At 44.8% G+C, this 12,339-nt stretch overlaps 1 protein-coding gene across 1 annotated transcript in view; it reads left to right on the forward strand.

The window, feature by feature from the left end:
* The window catches only part of LOC140394887 (alpha/beta hydrolase domain-containing protein 17B-like), a 99,709-nt gene that overhangs the window by 41,241 nt on the left and 46,129 nt on the right, over positions 1-12,339 (forward strand). The window lies entirely within an intron of this gene.

Here is a 12,339-nt window from a genome sequence, read left to right on the forward strand (position 1 = left end):
AACATCGCAAAGATGTCCGAGGAAAACCTCGAAGCATAAACAATGGGCAAACAAAGCAAACCATTTTGCAGCTGTTTCTGGTAAAGTTGTTTTGAGAAATGTTGTCCACCGAGTGCTGAGATGGCTCCATGCTCTTCTTTTGAGTAGGATCGTGGAATCTTTAATATCCATCTGAACAGGCAAGCGGAACCTTGGTTTTGGCATCCCATTCAAAGGACGGCACTTTTGTGTTCCGTGGAAGAGTTTGTCTAGATTACGTACTCAAATCTGTAATGGGGCTTGAACATGTGACCTACTTACTCAGGTAAAAGTGCCGTTATCACAATTTGAGGATTTTGCTCTAGATATTTTCTCATGTTCAGCATCATTGGGCACACAGCATCTTTTTGACAGGACTGTTGCAAAAACGCTTCATCCAGAAGCTAACTATTGATGTCATTTGTGTTCCCTCCTCGTGTTGTGTTGAAGAGTGCTCTTAACTCGGGCATCGCTTCGAACTGTCAGCTGGTTTGTTTTATCTAACGTGCATAAATGAACAATATATAGTTATTACAGTGGTAACATTTTATCTCTACACTCCTTGATTGTTTGGACTTGATGGTTTGAGTTATAAAGAGAGGCTGGATAGACTGGGACTTTTTTCCCTGGAGCGTAGGAGGCTTAGGGGTGATCTTATAGAGGTCTATAAAATAATGAGGGGCATAGATAAGGTAGATAGTCAACATCTTTTCCCAAAGGTCGGGGAGTCTAAAACTAGAGGGCATAGGTTTAAGGTGAGAGGGGAGAGATTCAGAAGGGCCCAGAGGGGCAATTTCTTCACTCAGAGGGTAGTGAGTGTCTGGAATGGGCTGCCAGAGGTAGTAGTAGAGGCGGGTACAATTGTGTCTTTTAAAAAGCATTTAGATAGTTACATGGGTAAGATGGGTATAGAGGGTTATGGGCCAAGTGCGGGCAACTGGGACTAGCTTAATGGTAAAAACTGGGCGGCATGGACTGGTTGGGCCGAAGGGCCTGTTTCCATGCTGTAAACTTCTATGATTGTGAGCACACAACTTAATTCCATGAATGTTGGTTCATTTCTCCAGCTAAGCTACTTGAAGCTAAACTGGTTCAAGTATTTCACATGCAGAAATCTGCTGCTGCTGGCTACTAACCTCACAGCTCTGTCAGAGGAGAGCGACTCTTATTTTCTATCTTCTATTTTAAGCCTGTATATAATATAGCTTCATAATTAACTCCGAATTGATATTCCGCACACATTGACTGGAAACAAAGACCAAGGCTAGTCTCAATCTTGCCTTGGAAATTGCAATTGATGGGAAGTTTCAAAACAATCTTCTTGCCCTTCCCATCTTTCCATTTGGAGTGATTTATGAAATTTGGATGTTCTAAGTGAGAGGAATAAGTCTTTCACTTGCCCTTGCTCGTCACTTTGTGCTATGTTTGCCTGAGATTAGTGCAGAAGCAAATTGGCTTAGGTGACTGTGTGAAGTTTGCATGTTCTCCCCGTGTCTGCATGGGTTTCCAAAGATGTGCAGGTTAGGTGGGGGGTTACGGGGATAGAGTGGGGGAGTGGGTCTGGTAGGATGCTCTTTCAGAGGGTTGGTGCATACATGATGGGCTGAATGGCCTCCTCCTCTGCACTGTAGGAATTCTATGGTTCTATAACTTGTATAGTGCTTTTAATGTAGTAAACAGGCCAAGGTGCTCCAAAGGGGCAGAGTAACAAGGCAATTTTCGTTCAGCTGAACAAAAGATTGGTCAAAGTGATGGATTTTTAAGGGGTGGAGTGAAGAAGAAAGTAAGGTGGAGAGCTGGGGAGGTGTAGGGAGGAAATTACAGAGCTTGGAATCTGGGCAACAATGCACAGCCACCAAAGGTGGAGCAATTAAAATTGGAGGAGGTGCTCAAGGGGTCCGAATTAGATGAGGTGGTTTGTGGGCTGAAAGGGTTACAGAGGTAAGATTGGTCATGGAGGAATTTGTAAACCAGGATGAGAATTTTTACAATAAAGGCGATGCTTGACTGGCAGCCAATGTAGGTGAGTGAGTATAGTGGTGATAGGTGAAGGGGACTTGGTGTGAATAAGGACACAGCCAGCAGAGGTTTGGTTAAGCATGTTGAGTCTAAAGGTAACAACACACGAGGTATCAGCAGCAGATGAGCTGATGTTGGGGTGAAGGTGGGCGATGTTACTGAGGTGGAAATGGGGAGGATTAGCAGTGATGTGGATATGTGGTCAGAATCTCATACTGCGGTAGGTTGACACCAAGGTTGTGAACCATTTGGTTTGGTCTCCGATAGTTGCCAGGGAGAGGGAATGGGGTCTGTAGCTTGGGAATGGAATTCGGAGTGGGGACCTAAAATAATGGGTTTGGTCTTATCAATGTTTAATTTTGATTTGGTTTATTATTGTCACATGTATTAGTATACAGTGAAAGGTATTGTTTCTTGCGTGCTGTACAAACAATGCATATCGTACATGGGGAAGGAAGGAGAGACTGCAGAATATAATGTTACAGTTATAGTAAGGTGGAGAGAAAAGATCAACTTAATACGAGGTAGGTCCATTCAAAAGTCTGATGGCAGTAGGGAAGAAGCTGTTCTTGAGTCGGTTGGTACGTGACCTCAAACTTTGATATCTTTCCTGACGGAAGAACGTGGAAGAGAGTATGTCCTGAGTTTGTGGGGTCCTTAATTATGTTGGCTGCCTTTCCGAGGCAGCGGGAATTATAGATAGAGTCAATGGATGGGAGGCTGGTTTGCGTGATGGATTGAGCTACATTCATGACCTTTTGTAGTTTCCTGCAGTCTTAGGCAGAGCAGGATCCATACCAAGCTGTGATACAACCAGAAACAATGCTTTCAATGGTGAGGTTTCGTAGCTGACATGCCAAATTTCCTTCGTCTTCTGAGAAAGTAGAGTCGTTGGTGGGCTTTCTTAACTATAGTGTCGGCATGGGGGGACCAGGACAGGTTGTTGGTAATCTGGACACCTAAAAACTTGAAGCTCCCGACCCTTTCTACTTCGTTCCCATTGATATAGACAGGGGCATGTTCTCCACTACGCTTCCTGAAGTCGATGACAATCTCCTTAGTTTTGTTGACATTGAGGGAGAGATTATTGTCGTCGCACCAGTTCACCAGATTCTCTATCTCATTCCTGTACTCTGTCTCGTCATTGTTTGAAATCCGACCCACTACGGTGGTGTCATCAGTAAATTTAAAAATCGAGTTGATGGGGAATTTGGCCACACAGTCATAGGTGTATAAGGAGTATAGTAGGGGGCTGAGGACACAGCCTTGTGGGGCACTGGTGTTGAGGATGATTGTGGAGAAGGCGCTGTTATCTATCCTTACTGATTGTGGCCTGTGGGTTAGAAAGTTTAGGACCCAGTCGCAGAGGGAGGAGCCGAGACCAAGGCCCCAGAGTTTGGAGATGTGTTTCGTAGAAATGATGGTGTTGAAGGCTGAGCTGTAGTCGATAAATAGGAGTCTGACATCTAGATGTTCCAGGGTAGAGTGCAGGGCCATGGAGATGGCGTCTGCTGTGGACCTGTTGCAGCGGTAGTCGAACTGTAATGGATCAAGACAATCCGGGAGGCTGGAGTTGATTCGTGCCATGACTAACCTTTCAAAGCACTTCATGATGATGGATGTCAGAGCCACTGGACGATAGTCATTAAGGCACGCTGCTTGGCTTTTTTTTTTGGTACAGGGATGATGGTCGAGAACATGGCTTGGAATTTGAAGAAGTGTCTGCTCCTTTAGTATTGAATGTCGGATAAGCAGTCTTATATTTTAAAATCCGGATTTGCTTATACCTCTGGAATCGATTTGACTTGTTTGCAATTGAACGTTCAGTTTAGTAACTATGACTTTAACAAACTGGGTGACAGGGCATTTCCGATTATATCCATTTCTTCCTGAACATAAAGGCACACAGTGTAAGCGAACAAAAACTGATCACGTGTAATCAGTTGGAATCGGAAACCCTGTTCGGTCTTGAAGCTCTTTCCACGGCACTTAAATTATCAGCTGATCCCAAAATTAAGCTTTTTTTCCAATTGCAAGCATTTGGGAGTGTTTCATTGCGAACTGGCTGCTGCTAAATCACAAATGCATTCGCTGTAGTTGTGACCATTTTGCTGCTGCTCACACACAGAAGAAATTTCCCCTGAGCTGCTTCTCTAGCTATCCCCCAATGCAACAAAGTGGGTATGACTATCAGAGCAGACGAGGGCATTGGCAGCACTATCCTCCACTTCCATCTGTTGGTTCTGAACTCCATTTGTCGGTTAAATAAAAACAACTTGTTTGAAAGTTTTTTTTTTTTTAAAACAATTTTGAGAACCTTTTCTAATCCTAAATATGATATTTCTGCTTAACCCAAACTCTGCTGTCGGTGTCTAGTACGAAGTCCCTGAAACTGCTGCTAGCATCTCGCTGTTCCACTGACCTGGCCAGTCCAGATATCTGACACCAAAAAGATTGCAAGTCCAATTTTCCATCCAGTTACTAGGGGCACTGTTACCAGTGTTGCGTAATATGATGACCCGGTTGTTTTATCAGTGGTGTCATTTTTAATGGTCTCATTTATTCCTTTCCAGTCGCTGTTGCAGTATTGTTTCATCCTCCGATTAACAGCTGCTCCAGTTATGGCCCAGAATTGAGTGCACGTTTAACATTCCATTCGGATATCACAGTCAGTGTGAATGATTTTTGTTTTTCTTACTCATATTGTTAGTTAGAAGAATACATTATTTTTAAGGTTAGGTTTGTACCTGTTCCCTACTTTTCTTCTCCCTGTGCTTGCTGACCTACATGGCTCCTGATCCAACAGTGCCCAATTTTAAAATTCCCATCCTTATTTCCAAATCTCCATGGCAGTTCTTATCTCTTGCAGCCCACCGAGGTCTCGATACTGCTCTGATTATGGCCTTTTGCTCATCCTCATTAAAATAGCAACACTATTGGAGATAGTCCTGCACCCTAGGCTCTGGAATCCACTCCCTGACCCTCTTCCACCTTCTGTACCTCTCCTCAAAGCCACACCTTAAAACCTACTTCTTTGCCCTGGCTGTTGGCCACCTGTCCAATAGCTCTTTGTGTGTGCTGTTTTCTAATCTTGTATGTGAAGCACCTTGAGATTTGTTATGTTATAGATGCTTATAAATGCAATTCCTTTTGTTTTTCCTTATTCTTGGAGCTGGAGATATGAAACCTGGATGCACTTCATAGTTACTGATGTTGAACTCAAATTGATGCATGAAAGTGATGTGGGAAAGGATATTTCACCAACTTCTTCTGTCTTGCTCTCAGAAATTACCTGGAAACTTGAAGGGGATTGGTAACTGAGTTCTGATCTCTTGAGGATCACTGGTACAGTTTTCTGTACATCTTCTAATGCTGTTAATAAGCCAAACCAGGCATTTAGAGTATGGCAGATGTAGAAAGGGGCTAATATGCAATTCTCAGTTGTCCTGAAATATCCATGGCCATCAGACCACAGATACTTGAATCTCATGGAATTGAGAGTTGAAGGAAAATACAAATTCCTTCCATCCCCCAGCCCTGTCATCTTTTTTAGTATGGTGACAATGCACATTTATAGAAAAAGGCCCTCTTGTCAGTCAGCTACAGACACACTAGCTGTTTGCTTTTTATGGGGAAATTAATTCCCAAATTATGGTCAGCATGAGTGATGCAATAAAAGTCAAAGACAGGCCTGTCAACTCTCTGTTCACATTACCCTTACCTGCAACTAATTATTTAGCAAAAGGTTTTTAATTGATTAAATTAGCTGTGGCCCTCGGGAACAGCAGCTGTTCAATTCTCTCCCCACTGAACCTTTTTGAAGCCTATTCATATTGTGTAATCTAGCATTTGTCTCCAAGCACTTTAAATGCAGCCAAGACGCTGCACAACAGCTTTCCCTTTTACTTTTGTGACATTTCCATCTCTCTTTGCAAGAATTAGCAGTGCGACAAGAATTCATTTAAAAAGCAATTGGTGCAAATACGTTGTAGGTTATACAATGGGCAGTATTCTCCAGTCGCCCAGCCTCTTGTTTCTTGGCAACATGGCGGGATTCTGAACTCCCGCCGCTTGTCAATGGGATTTCCCATTGAAGCCACCCCATGCCACTGGGAAACCCGCGGGCGGGGTGCGCTGCCAGCGGGTAAAGTGAATCCCAACGGCCGGAGAATTCCAGCCAGTGTCTAATGTGAATTACTTTGAGCAGGGAGGAAGCGTGAAGGATTAGGGAGAGGATACACAGCCTGACAAAGTATCTCATCAGGCCCACAAAGTCCAGTACTAGCTGTTGCTCGCAGGCCAGAGTCAATCTGTAAGGTTGTGAAAACTTGTATCTCCACCCTCCCGATATCAGTTGTAAGCGACTGAATCTTAACTCTTGAAACAAGGAAAAATAATTTTGTCTGAGAAAGTGACCCAGTTTTGGGCTGCTGTGTATGTTGGACAATACCATAGCCATGTCCCTTGTTTTATTATTAGTCATGCCATTAAATTAAAAATGATGTATTTCACCTTTGAGGGGTTGGGGCGGGAGGGTTAGGGAAGGAGATACAGAGGCATGTGAAATTAGAAGACAAAGATTGGAATCACTCTTTGTTTAATTTTAATGTCAAGATGTGTGTCAGGTGTGGTACTAGGTAGGTTACACATTTGATCTCTTGGTACTAAATTGGCTTGTCAATGGAGACACTAGTTAGACATTGTAATTGCTTTCAGCATGCCTGGAATAAGCAAAGAAAAAATCAGGCAATGTTCCGGTCTACATTATTTCCGGCAATGTACAAGAAAGTATGCGTGGGGGCAGCACGGTGGCGCAGTGGTTAGCACTGCTGCCTCACGGCGCCAAGGTCCCAGGTTCGATCCCGGCCCCGGGTCACTGTCCGTGTGGAGTTTGCACATTCTTCCCGTGTTTGCGTGGGTTTCGCCCCCACAACCCAAAGATGTGCAGGGTAGGTGGATTGGCCACTTCTAAATTGCCCCTTAATTGGAAAAAATGAATTGGGTACTCTAAATTTATAATAAAAAAATTAAATTAAAAAAAGAATGTATGTGTGTGGATCTTGATAAGGACAACATTAAGTCACAAATTTGAGCCCCACTCACACCTGATGGAAACCAGGTGGTGAACCAGTTGAAATAAGGTGAATGATTTACCCTCTGATTCTGCTGCCTTCCTGCTGTGTCTCGATGCTAACTACATTTGGGCAGGGCACCAGTCCCAAGCTGACCCAGACACTATGAAATTTTCACTTCCACGTCTTATCTTGATTTACGGTTTTCTAATTCTGCCCATTGATCTAAGTATTGCATGGAGCCCAAGATCCATGTGAATCTGAAAACATTGATCCATGTCTGTGGACTCTCAGAAGCGCTACCAGTTTCATGATTTGCAAACATTCTTGCTCTTTATAAACTTCAAAAACTTGGAGAAGCTATAGCAGGCACCTCAAAACACTGAAGTAATACCAGCAATGGCTTGCAAGATCCCCAAATCGGGTGGCAAGAAAAGTGGTCCAGCGGCAGTGTCCTCTCCCAAGCAATAAGTCCAACTTCAAGGCACTTATCACTCAAAACCAGCACTGCTGGACAAGGCATGCAGTTTGTATGCCTGATACCAGACCCTCAGCAGCTTGGTTGCCATAGGAGACTCCCAGGAAGGCAGCGGAAACACCATGCCAAAATAGGTAATGTGTATGTTCCCCAACCGAAAACCATGGTTTAACCAAGATTCCTTAAACAGCACCTTCCAAACCCACGACCGCTACCATCTAAACGGACAAGAGCAGCAGATACCTGGGAACCCCATCACCTGGAGGTTCCCCTCCAAGTCGTTCACCACCCTGACGTAGAAATATATCACCGTTCCTTCGCTGTCGCTGGGGCAAAATCCTAGAACTCCCTCCCTGACAGCACAATGGGTGAACCTACACCTAAAGGACTGCAGCGGTTCAAGGAGGCAGTTCACCAACAGCTTCTGAAGGGCAACTAGGGATGGAGAATAAATACTGGCCTAGCTAGCGATGCTCACATCCCGTAAATGAATGTATAAAAAAAAAAATCCACTCGCTACTGAAGTCCAAGTCTGAGGCGTTCAAGACCAGTGACCCTGACCGATACTAGAAATCCTGGTACGAACTCCGCAAAGCCCTCAGGGACACCAAAAGGCAAAACCAGACAAAGCTCAAGTCACATACTAACAACATGGACTCGTGCCGGTTGTGGCAAGGCTTAAACAATGTAACTGAAGTCGAGTAGAATCTCTGGCAACAGAGCACCCTTCCCCGATGAAAGTGCATTCTATGCTCGTTTCGAGCAGGAAGCCGAGAAAATGTTGTCAACTGCCCCGGACACACCACCAGCCTCGTCAGATCGGCCTCCACAATTGTGAACGCATGGAAAGCAACAGGTCCTTACAGAGTCCCTGGTTGTGCACTCGGACCCTGCGCAGACCAACTAGTATGTATGTTCACAGACATCTTCAACCTCTCCCTACTCCATTCTGAGGTTCTTACCTGCTTCAAGAAGACCACTATCGTACCGGTGCCAAAGGAGAACCAGGCAACGTCCTCAACGACTAAGTCCAGTGCCTTGACATCTATCATTATGAAGTGCTTTGAGAGGTTGGTCATCAGACATATCAACTTCATACTTCCAGACTGCCTTGATTCACTGCAATTTGCATACCACCACAACCGGTCCACAGCAGACGCTATCTCCCTGGTCCTACATTTATCCCTGCAGTATCTCGATGACAAAGACTCCGAAGTCAGAGTCCTATTCATTGACTACAGCTCCGCCTTCAACACCATAATCCCAGCCAAACTCATATCAAAGTTCCAAAACCTGGAATTGGCTCCTCACTCTGCAACTTGATACTCGACTTTCTGACCCATAGACCACAATCAGTAAGGATAAAGAACAACACCTACATGATAGTCCTCATACCAGGGCCCCGCAAGGCTGCCCCCTACTCTACTCCCTGTACACACACGACTGAGACACACAATTTTGGCTCCAATTCCATCTATCAACAAGTTTGCTGATGACGTGACCGTAGTGAGTCGGATCTTGAACAACGATGAGTCAGAGTACAGGAAGGAGATAGAGAGCCTGGTGGAGTGGTGTAGCGACAACAATCTCTCCCTCAATGTCAGCAAAGTGAAGAGGCTGATCATCGACTTCAGGAAGCAAAGTATCATACACACCCCTGTCAGCATCAATGGTGCTGAGGTGGAGATAGAACAAAGAAAATTACAGCACACGGAACAGGCCCTTCGGCCCTCCCAGCCTGCGCCGATCCAGATCCTTTATCTAAACCTGTCTTCTATTTTCCAAGGATTTACTTCCCTCTGTTCCCCGCCCATTCATATGTCTGTCTAGATGCATCTTAAATGATGCTATCATGCCCACCTCTACCACCTCCGCTGGCAAAGCGTTCCAGGCACCCACCACCCTCTGCGTAAAAAAACTTTACACGCACATCTCCCTTAAACTTTCCCCCTCACCTTGAAATCGTGACCCCTTGTAATTGACACCCCCACTCTTGGAAAAACTTGTTGCTATCCACCCTGTCCATACCCCTCATAATTTTGTAGACCTCAATCAGGTCCCCCCTCAACCTCAGTCTTTCCAATGAAAACAATCCTAATCTACTCAACCTTTCTTCATAGCTAGCACCCTCCATACCAGGCAACATCCTGGTGAACCTCCTCTGCACCCTCTAAAGCATCCACATCCTTCTGGTAATGTGGCGACCAGAACTGCACGCAGTATCCCAAATGTGGCCTAACCAAAGTCCTATACAACTGTAACATGACCTGCCGACTCTTGTACTCAATACCCGGTCTTGAATTAGATCTTCCAAAATGCATCACCTTGCATTTGCCTGGATTGAACTCCCATCTGCTATTTCTCTGCCCAACTCTTCAATCTATCTATATTTTGCTGTATTCTCTGACAGTCCTCCTCACTATCTGCAACTCCACCAATCTTAGTATCGTCTGCAAACCTGCTAATCAGACCACCTATACCTTCGTCCAGATCATTTATGTATATCACAAACATCAGTGGTCCGAGCACGGATCCCTGTGGAACACCACTAGTCACCTTTCTCCATTTTGAGACACTCCCTTCCACCACTACTCTGTCTCCTGTTGCCCAGCCAGTTCTTTATCCATCAAGCTAGTACACCCTGAACCCCATACGACTTCACTTTTTCCATCAACCAGCCATGGGAAACTTTATCAAACGCCTTACTGAAGTCCATGTATATGACATCTACAGCCCTTCCCTCATCAATTAACTTTGTCACTTCCTCAAAGAATTCTATTAGGTTTGTAAGACATGACCTTCCCTGCACAAAACCATGCTGCCTAACACTGATAAGTCTATTCTCTTCCAAATGTGAATAGATCCTTTCCCTCAGTATCTTCTCCAACAGTTTGCCTACCACTGACGTCAAGCTCACAAGTCTATAATTCCCTGGATTATCCCTGCTACCCTTCTTAAACAAAGGGACAACATTAGCAATTCTCCAGTCCTCCGGGACCTCACCCGTGCTCAAGGATGCTGCAAAGATATCTGTTTAGGCCCCAGCTATTTCGTACCTCGCTTCCCTCGGTAACCTGGGATAGATCCCATCCGGACCTGGGGACTTGTCCACCTTAATGCCTTTAAGAATACCCCAAAACTTCCCCCTTCCTTTTGCCAACTTGACCTAGAGTATTTAAACATCCATCCCTAGCCTCAACATCCGTCATGTCCCTCTCCTTGGTTAATACCAATACAAAGTACTCATTAAGAATCTCACCCATTTCCTCTGACTCCACGCATAAATTCCCTCTTTTGCCTTTGAGTGGGCCAATCCTTTCTCTAGTTACCCTCTTGCTCCTTATATACGAATAAAAGGCTTTGGGATTTTCCTTAACCCTGTCAGCCAAAGATATTTCATGACCCCTTTTAGCCCTCTTTATTGCGCGTTTGAGATTTGTCCTACTTTCCCGATATTCCTCCAAAGCTTCATCAGTTTTAAGTCGCCTAGATCTTATGTATGCTTCCTTTTTCATCTTGGCTAGTTTCACAATTCCACCCGTCATCCATGGTTCCCTAATCTTGCCATTTCTATCCCTCATTTTCACAGGGACATGTCTGTCCTGCACTCTAATCAACCTTTCCTTAAAAGACTCCCACATTTGAAATGTGGATTTACCCTTAAACAGCTACTCCCATTCCACATTCCCTAGCTCCTGCCGAATTTTGTTTTACTTGGCCTTTCCCCAATTTAGCGCACTTCCTTCAGGACCACTCACATCTTTGTCCATGAGTATTCTAAATCTTACGGAATTATGATCGCTTTTCCCAAAGTAATCACCGACTGAAACTTCAACCACCTGTCCGGGATCATCCCCCAATACCAGGTCCAGTATGGCCCCTTCCCGAGTTGGACTATTTACATACTGCTCTAAAAAACTCTCCTGGATGCTCCTTACAAATTCTGCTCCATCTACGCCTCCAACACTACATGAGTCCCATTCAATGTTGGGGAAGTTAAAATCTCACATCACGACCACCCTATTGCTCCTACATTTTTCTATAATCTGTCTACATATTTGTACCTCTACTTCACGCTAGCTTTTGGGAGGCTTGTAGTGAAGTCCCAACAATGTTACTGCACCCTTCCTATTTCTTAGCTCCACCCATATTGCCTCAGTGCTCGAATCCTCCACCGTGCCCTCCTTAATCACAGCTGTGATATCATCTCTGACCAGTAATCCAACTCCTCCACCCCTTTTACCTCCCTCTCTATCCCTCCTGAAGCATCTATACCCTGGGATATTTAGTTGCCAGTCTTGCCCTTCCCTCAACCAAGTCTCAGTAATACCAATAACATCATATTCCCAGGTACTAATCCAAGCCCTAAATTCATCTGCCTTACCTGCTACGTTTCTCGCATTGAAACAAATGCACCTTAGGCCACCTGTCCCTTTGCGTTCATCATCTCTTCTCTGTCTACTCTTCCCCTTAGTCACATTGAGTTTATTATCTAGTACCTTACTGGCTTTAGTTGCTGCCTCTTTATTGACCTCTAACTTCCTAATCTGGTTCCCATCCCCCTGCCACATTAGCTTAAAACCTCCCCAACAGTGTTAGCAAAAGCACCCCCTAGGACATTGGTTCCAGTCCTGCCCAGGTGTAGACCATCCGATTTGTAATGGTCCCACCGTCCCCGAACCGGTTCCAATGTCCCAAAAATCTGAACCCTTCCCTCCTGCACCATCTCTCAAGCCACGTATTCATTCTGAC

This window comes from Scyliorhinus torazame, chromosome 18, assembly GCF_047496885.1.
Source record: "Scyliorhinus torazame isolate Kashiwa2021f chromosome 18, sScyTor2.1, whole genome shotgun sequence".
NCBI classification, from domain to species: domain Eukaryota; kingdom Metazoa; phylum Chordata; class Chondrichthyes; order Carcharhiniformes; family Scyliorhinidae; genus Scyliorhinus; species Scyliorhinus torazame.